Below are 19,233 nucleotides of genomic sequence, written 5' to 3' on the forward strand. Positions count from 1 at the left end.
CACTTCCATGTCAATTTGATATTCTGTACTCCTTGTTTCAGGTGATGTATATGAATACATCAGTGTTACATCATATGTATGATTTTCTATTCTGACAAAAAATGGCACCTTATTTTGTTGATAATCTTTAAAAGTTATTTTAGAAAAGGCAAAATAAGGTCAGAGTTCTAAAATATAGGTCAGAGTTTTTCTGTAAATGAACATAAATTTGAGCTTTCCAACCACAAGTGCTTTCAAGAAAATAAAATATAATATATATATATATATATCACTATTTAAACCTGATTTTCATGTATTTGTTTTTTTTTCTTTTTTAAACAGCAGCATTTCAATAACCACCTCAGGCTAAAAACTAACAATGTTGCAAAGCAGTCCAACAGTTAAACTGCTTCAGGATCATCACACAGTTTGCCACATATTTTGTTTTTTTATCTCAGCGAGGAATAACACTTCAAATACACAAAATCACAGCAAAGAGAAACGCTGTAACCTTTGAGAAAGTCGATCAGAGGCGATCAGAGGTGCAGAGGCACCTAGTACAGCCCAGAGCAGTAAAGACAACCCACTTCAACTTGAAAAACATGACATTTGCCACCTCAGAGCAGAAAACGGGTCTCTCTTACTGTACACCTGTAAACCTACAAACCCACACATTGCAGATCAAAAAGGGAAACCAAGCTGCAAACACTATTAAAAGTTTCTCAGCAATGGGCGTTCATGCTGTGTATAGTGTGTGTACAAGTGTGTGAAAGTGAGAGAGAGAGAGGTAGAGAGAGAGAGAGCGTTAGAGAGAGGGAGGGGGGAGAGAGAGTAGGAAAAAAGTGAAAGTGTGAGTGAGAGCTGGTCAGCGGATCAGTCAGTCAGCAAAGTGAAATAGAGCAGGGCAGCATGGTTACCTGTTTGCAGCAGTCCAGTGGCAGGATCGGCCCTCCAGGTTGGCACGCATTAATTATCCTCCAGAAAAAAGAGTTTGATAGGCTCGCTTCCTGACCGGGCACTCCTCCTACTGTCCCACAGTCAGAGGAAAGGATGGATGGAGAGGAGCAAGAGAGAGAAAGAGGAAGACGAAGAGAGAGGGAGAGAGATACAGAGAGAGAGAGAGAGAGAGAGGGAGAGAGGGAGAGTCAGATCCACTGCTGCCCTGACACCATGACTGGTCCACGTGAGATTGATCACATACACTCGCACTCACACACACACTGAGGCCTCTGCAGTGACAGGGGGGGGGGGCTGCCAAGGAGTAGCATGCTTTGTCTAGCCTGGGGACGCACATACAAACACACACACACGCATACACGGCTGCAACGCACATGCAAGCTCTTAAATGTTTAAAAGATGTGAGGACACGTGCCCAAACTGACACACAAACAAATAAGCACATAGCCTGTATGACTCCCTCATTGACTAATGACTCTTAGCCACATTCTTTTTCATTTTTCATACATATAAATATAAATCCACAATTTTTCCTGAAACTTCACTCAACATGATTCATACTACTTTTTTTTAAATTCTGTCATGCACACCATAAAAAAGGATTTTCAGAAGGCTTCATTAGTATTCACTGGCTGCCCCCTGCACATCTGTTCAGTAGTATAATGCCTGTTAGGTGGCGGGCAGCTGAAAATGGACAGAGAAATAAAAAGGGTCAAAAGTCTGGCATTGAGAGGCGAGCGGAGCGTGATTACTCACAATAGACAATAAAAGACATGCATATGAGCAGCGGCAGCGCGCCTGGCCTCTGCACCTTCAGGGAGGACAGGGTTCACACTAATCTCATTAAAGCCTTATATGTGTGTGTACACAAACACACAAACACATACAAATGCAAGACATATACTAGCAACGGAATAACACCAAGCTAGTTTATTTAAGTGACATTTATTTGTTTATTTTCAATATAAGTAATAATTGACCAAATCCTTCCATTGCATACATACTGTGAGTCAATCAACATGAAGCAGGGAGATATAAGTAGTGATGTGAAGTTAAAAATCAATTTGCATTGCATTAACCGAGTCTAAAGGCGAGCAGTTGAGTCCTCTATTGCTTAGAAAAATCACATTTCAAAAATCAAGCGTCCCCTTCAGCCATCTTCTCCTGTCACTAAACCAAGAGGGGCCGTCTCCGTCAGCTGGCCTCTATATGCAGATTGATCCAGATGGACATGGCGTCCAGACCTCCAGTCCCCCATAGACCCTCTGGCTGAACTTGACTCACAAGACCACAGATGGGAGGGAGGGCCCCTCACCTTTGGTGAACCCTGGACCCCGACACCCTCACCCTTTCTATAGCAGACTGCAGGCTGAGCCACCTATCCAGGCTCCAGTAATACCCACCCTTCCAGATTGAATTCAGCCTGCTTTCCCAGCAGCTATCATCACAGATATAGCTGATCAATACCAGGACATTATCACAGAACGCTTCCTCAAACACAGTGTCAACAAGCCAGAGCTGGTCGGGGAGCGTGTGTGTGATCACTGAGGTGGAAAGGAGCCGCGGCCGGGTGCTTATGCCGAGGAGCCTCAGAGAGGAGAACCCTTTGAGCAGAGCTTGAACCCTGGGGGGCTGCAGGTCTGACTGGCTCTGGTGCTGAGCATGCTGGGCTACAACTTAAAAGGAGATCAGAGGGCTGTACCTCAGAGCAGCAAAGCCCTCTTCCTCTTCCCCCTCATCTCTCTCTCTCCAACAACACTCTCAGCCTGCACATTTTCTCCAGACTTTTACAAACCAATGTTCAACTCACTCTGACTGCTGAACATAAAAATGACACCATTCCTGTAAGAAATACGCTAAATAAAAACATGTGTCCTGTACAGAAGAGCTGAGAGATATACCTTTTCTTGTGAAACGCGATGTTTTGCACAGACTGTTGTGACGTTACAGTTTTCCAAAAAGTTTTTTAAAAGCAGATGTTGGTGTCCCACCCTTCCACTGACCTTGTGACCCCAGGTGCTCCTATCAGTATGAGGTCTCAGTTGTTGTCTTCCCTGAGCTCCCTTCGGGCTTCCCCTGCCATTCTAACCTGGATTCAGATCCAGTCTTGCCCTGTTCTTCCCCTATGTGATACAGATTTCCCTCTGCTCCTGGTAAGTGTCTCATATATGGGCCTTATCGGAGGCCCATCTTCACCACACAGCATTTACCTCGCTGGAGCCCAGCAGAGAGAAAATCTGTATCTTCATCAAACACCAGTCAGCAGGGAGAAAAAGGAGGATTGAAGGACTGCCTTATGAATTATTTAGATTAAAATATTTTTCTTATTACCTATCCTTTCCTTCTGCCATTCCATTTTCTTCCCCTTTCTCTTTCTTTTTTGGTTAAATTTTAAAACATTTATATCCCTCTGTTCCTGAGTAAACGAGCTCGGGGCCGATTTTCCATTAAAAATAAAAGTTGAAGAGAGCAGAGAGGAGAAGAGGCATGTAGCTAGGTCGGTTTTAGTTTTTAGTTATCTTTAATCAGCCCGGCGTTTCTGTGCCCGGGAAGAAAAGAGTTAGATGAAACAACAGTGAATAGATTTTTTTTTTTCCCCCTCACTAGTTTTCTTCAGTCTTGGATGTTGAAAAGGTAAAAGAAAAACCTTCATACCTTTTATTATTACTGTCAGTGAGTCCTTGCTCGTTCTGACTTTATTCAGAGGTGTAAGTAATTTTCCAACTTATTAAAATAATGATGCATTAACAATGTACTTTCCATTATCTTAGGGCAGGTGTTTTTAAATGGTTTCACAGCTGCGAGCCTGAGCATTTCTTTAATGATAGTCTGGCTGAATCAAAGATAGTGGCCTTAACCAGAGCCATGATCTCTTTTTATACCTCTTCTTTCTTACCTACTTGATTAAACGACATTTATTCATTTGGAAAAATACATGAGCAGACGCATACAGGTATGGACTTGTTTTTTACAGGCACAAAAGCCGTGGTCATAAAACTACTTGATTTGAAAAAAAAAAAAGCTGTCAGAAAGAAAAGATTGCTAAGGACAAAACAAAGCTGTTGAAACTGTTCACATTTGTAGTTAAATTAAGTGCAACAGTACAACCTTCAGTACAACTTCACTTAATTAAATCCGAGCTATAGAGAAGAGGAATATATTTCATTGTAGTAACATTTAGTTTGAAAGAATAAAGAAATCAGTGGGCTCAGGGGTCATTCTAAAAATAATGTGCGTATTTGAACATAATCCTGAACAGTGTCTTGATTAAAGTTTAGAAGGAGAAGGTGGGTAGATGTCTATGATTGTGCCGACTTCACACACAAAGCAAACAATGGACATAAAAAAGCCGCAGAAAATTATTCAGGGAGACGACCTGAGTCTGACTTGTGAATATGTCCTCATCTCTGAAGGGCCATCATAACTGGAGCATAAGAGCAGAGGTCATGAAGGCCCAGAGGAGCCATCGGGATCCAGGAAACAATCCAAGCGCTCCATAGAGGGCACTGAGCGTCGGCTAGAAGACAAGTCAGACTGGAAGACGGAGTTAGCTGCCTCCTAAACAACAGGAGGATCTCACATGCAGTCTGTGGTCTCAGGGCTGCTCTTTATGATGCAGATGTGATACAGGGAGCTCACCAATGTGGTCATACATCCTAAGCAAGTGTGTGTGTGTTTAAATGTGCGCTTAATAAAATATTTCTGGGGCTGTGCAGAATCCTGGTCCCTGCGCTCATTAGAGGTCTCCGACCAGCTTGATAAGTGCGGCTCTGCTCCATAATGATTTATTAAGGCTTGGGTTGGGGTAGGTGGGGGGGATTTGGTGGGTCGAAACTGCCTCAGGACACTCCAACCACAGAGACATTTAAGGGTAAAGGCTTGGAACAGAGGGTGCTTCTGAACAGATTTACACCATCCAAGATGCATTTCAAAATGAATTATGTAAGAAGAAATGAATTACGTAGGGGTTTCACAGTTTTTGCCGCCTTTTACCCCACCCCATCTCATTCCTTCTTCTTCTCCTCCTCATCCTCCTCCCTCTTTCCATCCTGCTGATGCTCTCGTCTACGTCGCCGTGAGGTAAATTCACGGCCATTTGCTCTTTGCAGCAGAGCACTAATGGACAGTCAGGGGGACATATGGGATAGTGTTTAAAAATGAATGGAAAAACAGAGGGTCAGAAGTGCACAAACAAACAAGTCGGACTTATTCACAGGTGCAGGCTGAGCTGTGATGGGATGGGAGATGCAGGCCTGATGAGTTGCAATGAGGTTGGGATGCTGTAAGCTAAGAGGACTGAGAGCACTGAAAGCTGCAGGCCTACTTAGCAGCAAAATGATCGACCGTTCATCAACCTTTTAATTTGAATTTGTCTGTCACATCCAGAACCAATATATTTATGTAAAAGCAGGGGGTGGTTTGCTGCAATTAGTGACTTTAAATTGCTAACAGGTACTTTTAGAGAATAAATTGTGTACAAAATTATTTATTGAATATAATTTTTTTTAAAAAAGCTTTGAATGAACTAACGATCTGGTAAAAGAAATAATGAAGAAAGAATGGTAGTAAAACGCAACCTTAAAACAGAAAGACAAGAAGGAGCATCAGAAAATTGTATCACCTCTCTGTACGGTCCAATAACTGCAAAATGTTTGTCCCTATTTGTAAGAGTATCACAAAATGTCAGAGTTGTGTAAAGGATCATATAAGACAGAAAGCAACAACTATGTATACAAACTAGACCCACAGAGCAAAGTGTGAACAGGTGAGGCCTGTGCTGGTCAGCAGACAGCAGAGCTGAGAGCTGGAGAGCATAGTGAGTCATGGAGGCATCTCTACAGTGAAAAGCTTGGTATCCTCCACCAGAGGAAACAGGCTTAGTGGTCGAAGGATAGATCTTTTTTTCCCTTGCCACAGTTAATTTTGAAATCTCCAACATCCTATGGCTGTCTGTTTTTCCTCTTCTTCCTTTCTGTTTTTTCCGCCTTTATTCTTTTCTTTTAAAATGAAACTGGAGCTGGGGCGGTGATAGTGATAGATGGCTCAGCGCTCTAACACTTTATCCAATCCGGCGCAGATTTCATCCAATAAAGAATCACTTGTGCACTCTCAAACTAAATGGAAGTCAGGCAGCGGAGAGAAAGGGGCTGCCGTGTGTTTCTGAGCTGCGAAAATCAAATTTTCTTAAAGCTGCCGCAGCAGTGGCTGGCGGAAAAGGCAGCAACAGCCATGACTGGCCAGGGCCAAGTCTGCACACACAATTTAATCCATCACAGAGCACCTGACACCATATCAATCAACCTTTCATCAGCATGCCCCCCGAACCCCCCAAAAAAGAAAAAAAAAACAATATTTCTATTCAATCACCTCTGACTGAACCAGGCCTTCAACCCACTGACCAATGGGAAGGACCAGAAAACTCCAGCTGCTTCAGAAATCTTTTCACATAAAGTAGAACACATGCACTCTTGCTTATCCGTGTGTGTGTGTGTGTGTGTGTGTTAATACACAAAAGGGTGGAGAAAATATTCTGAAATGTAAGCCCTTCTTTTTCTTTCACCATGTCCATGAGGCAAAATACACATGTGGAAAATACATTAGGAGATAAATAAGTCTAAACTAAAATAGCAACTGTGTATACGTTACAGAAGACTTTTACAGCATCACAACAACAAACTCTCCATCCTTCCTTTACTTTTCCTGCATGACAGTAAACCACCAGCTCCCCACCTTAGGCCCCCTCCCATCGATGTCCTTTGTTACGGGAATAAAGTCCCTCTTACCCCCTCTGTATCCCACAGGCTGTGGCTCCAGTGGCCTATGATTTATAATTCATAAGAGGCCGCTTTTATATGGGACCTTAGTCTACCTGATACCCTGCCACCGGGCCTGTCCTGGGACAGTGGGAAGGGGGGGCTCTTCATTACGCCTGGCACCGGACTTCTAACATGACACCCGCCTTCTTTGAAGCCCTGGTGCTGTATGTAAATTGGACATGATAATCTATTTTTCCCAGTCAAGTTACTGAGTCATATTCCCGAAATGGATGCAGTTCTATTTTTTATCTCAAGGCGGCCATTTTGTTTCTGTCAACTTTCTCTTTATTACTTGCTTGTGTTCACATTACTCTCTTTCTTCAAACGTTCCCTTTACTTTCTTAACTGAGAAATGAACTTTCATTCTTCCACTTAAGCCTTGCTTCTTTTTCTTTTTTTTCCATGGACGTGTGTGACGGTTTCTCTTTCTTCCTCCAGGACCTGTAAAGCTCAGGTCTCAGGGTATATCCACATTACTTCCTCTCCGGTTCGTTCTATGCTCTGACCTCCCCTCCTGCATACCATTGAGGTCTCCAACCCAGGCTGCGCTCTGTACTCGCTGCTCTTGGCCTAGGGCTCTGCTTGGCCTCCATGCTCCACCGGCTCCCTAAACCCTGCTGAGGCTCCAAAAGGCCAAACACTGTACTTGTTGTGGATGCCCCACCACCCACCAGTGTCTCTGGCGCTGCAGTGGAGGAAAAAAGGAGGAGGTTGGAGGTGGGGAGCGGGAGGAGGGGGGGGGGGGGGGGGGGGGAACTTGTCTGATTGCCAGCAGCAGCTCAAATGACAAAGAGAGAAGCAGCTAGGCCTGGATCAGACGCGTGTATTATTGTTGTTGTTGCTAAGTGCTCCTGACTAATTATTCCTCCCTCATTTGCAAACGAGGCTGCTTCTGATTTGCATATCAATGGAGGCCGAGAAGAGTGTACGATGTCAAGGAGCGCGGGTTAAGCGTGTGGCTAAGCTCGGGAAGCACAGAGGCCATCATCCCTACAACAAACAGAACCCCCACCCCCGCACACCCCCCACCCCCCCCCCCACCCCAAACTCCATGCCTCCAGAACCCACATCACTACCATGACACCCCCTACTGTGTTAGTCCAATAAACAGACGAAACAGAATGGAAGATAGGCTGTTGTCTGGGCGAGGAATGGGGGGAGGGAGGGAGGGAGGGAGGAGGAGGATGAGGGGGGCTGACATAGCGAAGAGCTCTCTGTCAAATCAGCGGGGTTGCCCCTGGATTAGTTCAGTTGTAACACAACCCTGCACTCCACGGAGATCATTTAGGCAATTATCAAGAACAAGGCCGGCTGCAGTGTTGAACAGCTCACTTCAAAGGGGCCTACACCAGATGAACAGTTACAGCACACTGGTCAATTTCCATACAAGCCCCCACCCCATCCCTCCCACTCTCCCTCCACCGCTCTCCTCCTTCACTCACTCCTTCTCTGCGTATGCCTCCAGGCATTTTGACTCTGCTAATGAACATAACACCCCCTCCCCACCCCAAAACACGCACTCGTACGCTCGCTACTGTATGATGAGAAGTTCATGATGCGCTTTCCCTACTGTCCCTCTGACACACAAAGAGAAGCAGCGGAGGACAGCCAGATGCTGCCTTACATCTGCCTCTGTCAACCGTTGTCTTCAAGTATTCCACTGTAATTTGTTACACTGATAAGCGATGCAAAAGTTGAGTTTCTTTTCAGATGTTGATGCTCAAGATTGACAAGAAAAATAACAAATTGTTGGTTCAGATGCACAGTTTGAACAAAGATAATGACTTAAAGTTTTCATTTTTCCCCGTCAGAGAAATGTTTTTATTTCTCACTGCTGGCACCCTGGTGAGTGTGCGATTGTAAGATCAACCTCAGTAAGTTGTTGAAATAAACTGCTCGACATGAACTAAACAATAAATCTACTGAACTAAAAGACTCAAGTGCACATCCAGTTGTGTCTCGCACCCATTTAAAGGATTTTTAAAGAACTGCTTATATGAAGTGTATGTATCAATTAAATCAGATCGGCTTGAACTGATTTTAATTTTTGAGATCAAATTCACAAGGAATTCTTGTTTTCCTTAAAACAATAAATTGCTATTCGAGTTTAAAGTTCATAATTTTGAAGAAATAACATTCAGTATGTCTGTGTGTGATTTGATCAAATTATTAAGGGATATATGTCTTAGTGTGCATTGTAGCAACAACATAAACACATCACCAGTTTTCTTTTTAAAAGGAGTAACCAGGTAGGCCTAAATGTGAAGTTTTAAAAGTATTTTTCTAACATACTGTATCTCCCCAACTAGTCTCTTCAGAACAAAACTTTGACCTGTACCCTATCCTCTTTCTCTCTCACTCACTGTCTGTCACACACACAGACACACACACACACACACACACACACACACACACACACACACACACACACACACACACACACACACACACACACACACACACACACACACACACACACACACACACACACACACACACACACACACACACACACACACCCAACAAGCTCTGCCGCACTGCACTTTCTAATCAGACTGGGTCATGTTTTATTGTAAAGATCCAAGACAAACATACAAGCAACCAGATCCTCCACTCAGGATAGAGTTTCTAATCATGCACTATAAATTATTCAGCTCTAGAAAAATCTGCCCTCCCCAAAATGTTTATTGATGCAGGACCGACAGTGTGTCAGACTGGTGACATGGATATGGATGCTGCCATCAAAGTTCGGAAGGAGCCACAGGGCGAGGCGACATGGGGTTGGCCCAGGTCAGAGAGTCAAGGATAGATACCCCGCACGTCAGACGAGAGCAAAGACCTTAGCCATGGAGATAATCGATTGACTCTGAGGATGTGGAGACATTAGAGCCGACGACAGAATGAGACACAAAAATTAGTGAAAAAAAGAAGATAAACCAAAGCATGAAAGTCAATGACATTTTTTGGGGAAAAATGTAGATGATCAGGAGTGGTACTGCAACTAGAAGTCTTTTATTTTTAGGCAAATTGTGCTGCAATAAATCCATCACTAGTTTAATTATTTCCTTATCAGGCTCTTCGTCTGCTCCAACACGTGAATCTCCACCAGTAATGTTTATCTTGAACACTAAAATTCAAGGCATTATATTAAGACAAATACAAATTAAAGAGGGGCTAATTATCATATGCTCAATAACAAAAAAAGTTAGGGTTAGGGGTGTATTTCCATATCCTCAAACATTATCATGAGCCATTAGTTGAAAAAGTTCTCTTATTCAGACAGAGCATACTTCGTCAAAGTACATGTGAATATTGGAAACCAACTATAACACAATTAGGTTTTCTATAAGTTTAATAAATTCACATATGGAAAAATGATATAGCATCACAATCTCAGTTTCTCCTTCCATCCCTCTCTCCTCTCTCATGGATATCTTCACCATTAGATGCGAGTGGGTGTCAGAGAAATTGGCTAATTTGTATTTGTTGGGGACGTAAACTTGTTTCAATCTTTAATGAAACAACTGGGACGAAATATGTGACGTTAGCTGCAGAGCATGAAGGACAGCATTTTTATATCCTGTCATTTAATAGCCTGGAAGATTTGGGGGTGGGGGGGGGGGTGTTTTGCCCTTTAAGTTTGCAAATGATTTCATGCTGATATTATTGTTTGAAATATTTACCTTCTCTCTCTCTGAGACATGAGAATCAGCTCCTGAGGCCGCATTCATCTACAACCCCTAGACAGCTATTTTTCAAACATTTCTCAGATGAGTTTCATGCATCTTAACGGGTTATTGGCTTCATTTCTAAATAACTGAATGGAGCTTCTGCCGCACAATGGCAGATCACCTAGCAGGAGAGGGAAAAAAAAGGCCTGTGTTGTGCATGATATTGTTGTTTTGTTTAAAGTCATTTTGCAGGTATCATCTCTGTGTTTCAGTGAGCAGATGACTAGTTTAATGAGATGGAGAATCTGTCCTCATTGGGAGCTTATTGGAACAGATCCACAGAAGTGAGAGGAGTCCTTTGTCTCCTGTTTAGACTGAGAGTGTTTAGCTTTCATCCCACCTTGTAAAAGAGTTATGTTTATTTTGTCAGTGCACTAGAAGGTGAGTGCTAGGACAAAAATGTGCCTTTTTAATGTACTGACTAACATTTATGTCAGATGACAAAACTCTTCCAGCAAACAAAGTAAGGCTGAAATAAGAGCTTCATTGTACACCCCAACAACAAGCCAAATCCAACCAAATCTCAGTAAGATAATTTGTCATTTTCTACTTTTACCTTACATGTGTTTCTGAAAAACTTAACTTAAGTTATATCATCCCTTCCATCATTGCAATATAAGTCTTGTAGCAAGGACTCGGTTCGAACAAGACCAAAATCTTGAAGAAACACAACCAGTTCTCTCAGACATTAACTTTGCTTCTGTTTCTTGAGTGCAGATCCACAGTATAGCACGTCTAAAAGATTGATTCAGCTTTAGAAATCCACCAGAGGTTCAAGAAATAAAATACACATCATATTATTATATGTTTTTTCGAGACACTCACATTCAGCTTTTCTGTTCATGTCTAATGTCCTCTCTGGGTTTCCATTTTAATAAAGGGGAAAAAAGTTGCAGATCCTGAAGGATACATACCAAAATAAGGAAAATGGTAGGGAAAAAGTTCTATGAAGCACAGTATCATCATTAACATATTAACAGAAATGTAAACTTAAAGGATTAAAAGCCAATACTTTTTAAAGAAGAATGTTAAGTTAGTAAGAAGAATTATTATATCACAAGCTTTACCATGCAAGGACCATTTTAATGTAATGGCCGATTGATGTGGAGTTAATTTTGACAACTTCCTAAAAGCTTTGACTCACAGAGGGGCCTGACCGATAAGAGATTCTAGGGCCGATATCAATATTGTGAGGAAAACAAATCAGAAACCGATATATGTGTAGATATCTTTCTTCTATCTACGTTCGATGTGTAGAGACTGATATAGATTTACATATGTATGTTATTGATCCTTCAAAAACAATGTAATGAAGACAAGATGGACACTTAACTGGAAAGTAACTGCGCATGTACAGTACGTGCATCGATGCTTGACACTGATAATGCTTGTCGTAATCCATATGGCACACTCTGCTGGTGAAAGAGAACTGCGAGTCTAGTACAATGAAACTCAAATGAAATGCTAATTGACTGGTGAATAAGTCTAGAAATATTTGCGCATATCTACAATAAATGTAGTTGATACAGATAATATCGGCTGATATTATCGGCTGGCCGATTAATCTGTCAGGTTCTAAATCATAGTATCATTTACCAATTATTCATATGTTATTGCTTGTTAAACGATTGTCAGCAGAGTAACAAAGTTGCCAATTAACTTTAACGGAGTTGAAAGTAAAGACTTACAACTAAATTAGATAAGTGGAAATGTATAGTAGCATCAAAACCAAACATCCAAAATTGGGTTCAGAATTAAGGGCCAAATGTATGCAAAGCTTCTGAACTTGAACAAATGTATTTAGTTACTTGCTACCTATGTACTTAAGATAAAACAAAAATGATGTCCGTATCTACATTCAGCTTATCCTCATCATCACTGTTTCAATCATTTCGCCTCTGAACTCTTCTACCCAGCCCTGCTGCATCATTGCTTTATCAGTCAGAGGCACAGCATCAGCAGATGGAGAGAGTTGCTTCATGACATTCCTGTGTGCTGCCATGTCCTTTAAAGAGATCAGAGCTGGCACCTCTCTGCACAGAGCAGACCCAGGTCAATCATGCAGTCTGTGCACCAGAGACTGCCTCCATCCCCACAGGAGCACTCTGACCCTCTCATCTAAATATTGCATGAATTACATGTGCAGGGTTTCCTGTAACGAGTTAACCACTGCTGATAAAGACAGATGTTCCTCCTCTGCACAGGGACCTGCTAAATATAGCTCCTCCAGATGGCCAGACTCTTTACTCTCTGAGAACACTGCTGTTGAAGGAGCTTCCTCATATCTCTGACATAAACACTCATTCAGGTTACAGTCTGGAGACTCAAGCAACACAGCATGTATGAAGAGCATATCTGCCAGGCTTTACAGCAGGTCAAGAGCCAACAATTATCAGTCACTAGAAGTCTTGTGGGAATAGTGGCAGAGTGTTTTATATATGACTTGTAGGTATCAACAAAGTCCATATGTTAAAAACCCATTAGAATTATAGCCTGGCAGCAAGCTCCACATAATGAAGTTTAATCTCTCTGATCTATATCAGTAATTGTGGTGCGTTACTTCTAATTATGGCAGCAGCATTGATAATCCTGTTAATACGAATCAGATAGGCAGTGCAGGCTGAGCCAGGGAAGGGCGAGCAAGCGAGAGGGGAGGAGGGAGAAAATGATTCTTTTAAAAGGCAATGGGAGTTCAATCAGTTATGCACTAAACCATTAATGATCATAATTGCTATGCTTTCAAGGCCATTTATGCTATTTTAAGACAATATAATGGGCTGTACTGTGCATATAGTTGAGTTGATTTTTTACAAGCCAAACTTTCGATTATTGGCATCAGTATTCGTAAGCAGTAGTAAGCATTACTATTTGTAAGACATTCCGATTAAATGGATTATCATTCAGTTTAAGGAAGGACATTTAGTTTCAGATCTTGGTGATTACTTGAATTTTCCTCTAACACAGTTACTAGGTTGATTGTGGTTGAAGTGAAATGGCTTTACAACTACTCAATGGATGGCCATGAAATTTGGTACATTCAGGTAACACTCAAGAGGATTTAAACCTTGGCAGTGTCTCTTCATTTTTTGCATCTAGTTCTGTCAGTAACATTTTGCTGTGATGGTGAAGCACTCAGGTCAAAGAACTCAGAACTGCAAGTATGGCTGCAGACTTGTAAAAAATGAATCTCCATGAGCCAAGCGGTTAGTTTGAGCGCCCCCAGAGGCTCAAGCTCTTGAGTGCAGGCGGCCCAGGTTCGAATCCAACCATTGGCCTCTTACCGCATTTGGTTCCCCATTCTCTCACTCCCTAGTTTCTGACTCTAACCACTGTCCTGTCTCTAAAATAAAATAAAGGCATAAAAAGCCAAAAAATAAATCTAGAAAAATATATTTATTTCAGACAATACAAATGTGTCATGACGCCAACAAGTGGACAACATTTTGTAGGTTGTATTAGAAATGTCTTGGTCATAAGGATGTTTGAAATGTCGAATAGGAAATTTCCTTCCCTTGTCCCAAAAAAAAAATGTCCCCCTATCCTTGGACTGGCTTTTACACACTTCCAATCAAGTCACTCCACCCCCCGTCCCCCTACTTATCCCCCCTGTCCAGTAAGAGGAGATGCTGCAAAAAACTGATAATTTTAAACATGAGGCTGGATGGGATTTGATGGAAAGGTGGTGATAAAAAAGGCAACATAGAAAATGGATGACAGGCGTAGAAAATAGATGCAGATCAGCAGTGGAGGCAAATCCCTCCTGTGTCCATCTAAATGAGTCCAAAGGGGACCAAACAAAATGGCCTCCGCCTGTCCATTTACAATTCAAGTAGCCCTGTCACACACAGCATCTTATTAGAACACTTGAATTTTAGAAATGCCCTGTACATTGTCAATAAAGCTTCTTTAGCATGCTTGAAGGAAGCAGTGCAAAACAAGCCTGACATGAGATAAATAACTCGATGAATGGAGGAAGTGGCTGAGGAAAAAGTTAACTTTCTCTTATTTTCCTTTTGTTTGCCTGAGGAAGGATGTTAGTTGAAGAGAGAGGAAAACTCAAGCAATGCTTGAGCTCCTTCATCCTGCTTATTACAGTGCCGCCCCAGCTCTCTGTCCTCCAGCCTTTCTGTGCCTCACTATTTTAACTACACCTGTCATTTGCGGTCCAGTCATTTTACCTCTCTGCTCGGCTTTCTTTTGCCGCTTACAGGGACTGTTAACTGGGCCTGTCTGTCATGCTGGCTGGGGCTGAGGCTGATTTCGAGCTGGGGTTGGGGCAGATTTAGGCTCGGGTGAATGGCGAGAGTCGGGCAGGCGCGGGGGGGGGTGGTGGAAAGGAAGGGAGGGTTGTAATGAGCATGCAGCAATGCAGGGCAATAGGAACCCTGCATGGTTGTTCTTCCCTCTGCTGTGAGGCATCCATCTTAGCGGCTGAAGAGGAGAGAAAAACGATGCAGTGATATAAAACAGATGTGGTGGTTTTCATATTTCTCTCTACCTCATCGCGCTTTTAATCTTTTGTCTGTTTTGCCCTCACCCACTTTCTCCGGTTTCAATCATTTTCAGGCTTCTTTCGTGTTTCAGGTTCTTTGCATTGACCAATCGAGCTGATATACTTATAGTACATACAGTATATGCCAGTGTTTAATCTAAATATAGTGGCACTTAAGAATTTAGGATAAGAAATATATCCTCCAATAGATAAAGTATTATGTAAAAAATATATCAAATAGTTGTATACCTGTATTTCTCCGCTTTACATCTGCTTTCATATAAAAGCACTATGCATGATAAAAAAACATAATATTTAGAGAATGTATTCAATACATAACAGCCTGCCAGTGACACAAGCGAGCCAACATCTTTTTATTATGAACTGTTCTCAACATGTTCTTAATGTTTATGTTGTAGAGTCAGTTTCTTTGTGGGTCCTCTGTTCTTTGAGAGGTTTTTAATCACATGCACTTTAAGGTTCCCTACTGAGAGAATTTAATGAATCAACAGAGAATTAGCATGCAGGACAAGAGGCACAAGCCCTTGGCTAAATGCAAGAGTAAATATAGAATACCACAGCTATTAACAAAAACACACTCAAAAGCTGTTATACTTGTTGTTTTTTCCTCTACTAGGAGACATTCGAATAAAGGAGCATTTAAGACTAGCAACAGAATATACACTATGTTATACTGACTATATTAACAGTTATTTATATCAGCATTATTTCTTAAACCTGAGAAAGCAACAATGTTGGCAAGCAAACAAAACACATTTAACCTTGGTAAAAAGCATATTCAGTAAAGGCATAAAAAGTAAAAACTAAACTCTATAAAGGGCCTTATTGACTGAAATGCAGTGCCACCCACAACACTAAGCTGCACTCAACAACAGAACACAGCAAGAGAAACTGAGAAGAAGAGAAAGCTACTCGTTATCTTTGAACCTTCCCCCATCTCTGGAAAAATATATAAACAGAGAGCCAAGTGGCTGTGTGACTGTTTCTTCACAGCCAGCTACCTCGCAGCTGCTGTTGCTTTATTATTTCATTAAGTGTAAATCCTGTCAGTGCCACACCACCCCCAGCCCGGTCCAGTCCTGCCACTCCACCCTCAGCAGGTTAAATTATAATTTAATTACCAAGCCTTAGCTGCATAAGCTGCCTGGGATCACTGGCCCCCCAGCATAATTTGAAAAGATGGTGTCTCCCCTCATCTCCATGCTCCTGATCCACCAGACCTGAGCCCCCTGGAGGCCCACTTCAATATCCCACCTAATTATCTTGCTCAAATCAGGCACCTATGATACAGAAATATGAGTAATTAAGTTGAAAAGGAGAAAAAAAAACTCATTGTTTGAGAATTCTTTATAGGCTTCTGTTTCTCTTGAAAAGATGGGTAAGAGCTGTAGGTGTGCCCTGAGGAGATGTTTCTTTAAGCTATTTCTATCTCATAGTTTCCTGTATCTGCAGTGCAGCACTGTTACTTCTATAAAGGGCCTCTAACCACACTGTAACACCCCCTGACATAGGAGATTATTCCTGGAGAGCTGTCACAACATGACCTTGCAACAATCAGGTTTAAAGTTATTTGAGCAAACATTTCAGTTTTGAATTTTAGTACTCACTGTCTTATATTTCACTTTTGGTAGATAAATAAAAAACTTTGCAAATACTCTGCTTAGGTATGAACTTAGTATCAAGTACATTTACTACTATAAAATACATTTATAGATTCTATTGACGTGTTGATGTTATCATGAAACTGCCTCTTTTGTAGTTGATGAAGTGTAAAAGCCACAATAGTCAACATACAGCAAACTTAATGTACAGCGACATACCTTTAACACCCCTCCACGTGCACTTGCACTGAGGAATTAAGCGCATAGAGCAGACAAAATTGTCCTTTGCTCTTTGCTCGAGCTGCACTTGTCTGTGTCCTGCATTGTTGTGTTAGCGGGCTAAAGTTAGCACACTTTAGTTAGCTCTTAGCATCACGTTGCATGTAAATTGACATGGAATGACCATGATCTAAAAACACTTTTGTGACATAATTATGTTATTCTTTTTTTCCTTAGTCAGACTAAAACAGTGGAAGGAGGGGGCCGTCCCGTCCATGTAACCCTGGTGTAAACACGGCTCAGACAACAACACCGCTGGCGGGACTCGCACTTTTCTCTCATTGCAGTCACATAGATAATGGATAAACCTGATTTCTGTTATATTTATGTTTAAGTATCAATTAAGTATTTTACCAACGATAAAAGTTACCTTAATAATTTGCTTGCATTCATCCAAAAAGACTCGCTTGTTTGGCTAGGTTGGCTAATCATGTGAATGTAATTTGTTATTAATGATTAGCTTTTTATCACATTATTTGTTAAAATGGTCACAGCTGGTGAGCTGTGTAACTACCACTGAACCGCTGCAGTTTACACTTTACAAGAAGCATAAAACAGCAGTTTCCTCGCCCCAGTCACAGAGACAGACATGTTATCTACATGTTCAGTAAAGTGACACAGAAGAAGAGAAAAAAACTCTGTGAATCCGGTGCAGTGATGTTGTGTCAAACTCTGAGATGCAAGACAAACAAACCTGTAAATCAGCTTTGACAGTCATTGAGAGGGACAATGACAACTATGTTTCATTGTGTCGCAAACACAGAAGAAATATCTTTTCATATGAACTTCCTTTGTCTGCATTTATTTGAATGTAAATACGACTCAGCCGGTACCGGTTTATTATTCCTTGTCAGATGATCTCTCACCAAGGATGAATCATTTATGAGGGGATTTATTTTCAAAGAGAGATAAAATCATAAACTTCTATGGCACAGGTTGTAAAAACACTATATAATTATTTCTGTCCAAGAATAGCGGTGTCATTTTCTCTGTGCTAATTTGATACCACAAAATTGGGAATTTCATCCAAAACGAGGCATTATACGAGACTGCAGGGATTTGTAATTTGAAGAAATCAGGGATCTAATACAGTTAATAATAGCACTGGAAAGCTAAAAGTACTAATTTGCTATTCATACTGCTTTCATAACATAACTACAGTTTAGTTCAACTCAACCGTGTCAGCATGTAGAGCTCTGTTAAAAACCCCTCTCCACATGAAAGGGCCCTTTTTAACACAGTTTTTTTTTTTTTTTTTTTTTTTCGGTGTGAGACAAAGATAAGTAAATACTGAGGAGATAATGAATAGACTGGAAAATGAGTGTTGCCGCTCTGCACTGTTCAATCTCTGGCACAATTGCAGCGTTTTGAGAAAAATTGCTTGTAACCCCCTCCCTTAACAGCCCCCCCATGTCCATCACACACAGATGTACACACACACACACACACACATATACACTCACTCATCTCACCCCCTCTCATCCTATAATCCTCTGGCAAAGCCCTCTCTGTCCACGCGGACCCCCACCCAGCGGGACCCTGCCAAGGCAAATTAGAGAGGGAGTGGGGGGGAGGGGGGGGGGTACTTTTGTTTCGAAGCACTCTGTGAAGACGGAGGGAAAAAAAAATCCAAATCATTTCTTGAGCTGGAGCAATTTGACATGCTGTGATAACTGCTCTGTCAGAAACTTCTTTGACATCTCTGAAAGAGGAGATTTTTTCTGCCACAAAACCTGGGTTCCATTTAAAAAACAGGCTTGAAAAGAGCCACAAACTCATTAGGCTGTTTAATTACAGCCTCTTTCTCCTGTCTCTGTCCATCTATCTCTCAGCTCTGTCAAAACAGAGGTGCAAACAAACTGGCCCCTTCACAAGTAGTCCTGGCTCCCATCACAGTTTACTATTTCAATCGACAAATCCCTCTCGGTGCACAATATCTCATCTGCCTTTTACCTTGTTCCTTCCCTCTCGTACCTGGCGTTATGTTGTGCCTCCAAAAACAATCTCATCTCTTTCCCTCGTTCTGCTCATTCTATCACTCGCTCCTTTGTATTTTGCCTCCAAACCAATAAGTTAGGTTGTTGCCTCGCTGTTATCCTCAGTCCTTTTCAATAGATGGGCCACTTGTGCTCTTAGGGAAGTGATGTTGTTTGACCACAGTTTACTTGCTACCTTTCCCCCCTGCTTGCCAACAGTGACTTCTGGAGCTGTTGTTGGAAGCACAATCACAGAGAAACAGCACATAAGCAATCAGATTCAGTGACAGACAGAAAATGTCCTGTTTATCTCTCAGTGTCCTGGCTGATGAAGAAAATGGATTCCAGCTGCAAATAGGAACTATAGTTTGTGTTTGGTCA

The 19,233-nt window shown here is 41.7% G+C and overlaps 1 protein-coding gene across 1 annotated transcript in view; it reads right to left on the reverse strand.

Annotated features, from left to right (window-relative positions):
• Positions 1-19,233, reverse strand: part of zfhx3b (zinc finger homeobox 3b) — a 282,485-nt gene that overhangs the window by 227,979 nt on the left and 35,273 nt on the right. Inside the window, exon 2 of the mRNA XM_065952964.1 lies at positions 897-1,006. The gene's annotated coding sequence lies outside the window, so the exon portion shown is untranslated. The remainder of the gene's footprint in view (positions 1-896; positions 1,007-19,233) is intronic.

The sequence above is a fragment of the Labrus bergylta genome, chromosome 3, assembly GCF_963930695.1.
Source record: "Labrus bergylta chromosome 3, fLabBer1.1, whole genome shotgun sequence".
Lineage (NCBI taxonomy): Eukaryota > Metazoa > Chordata > Actinopteri > Labriformes > Labridae > Labrus > Labrus bergylta.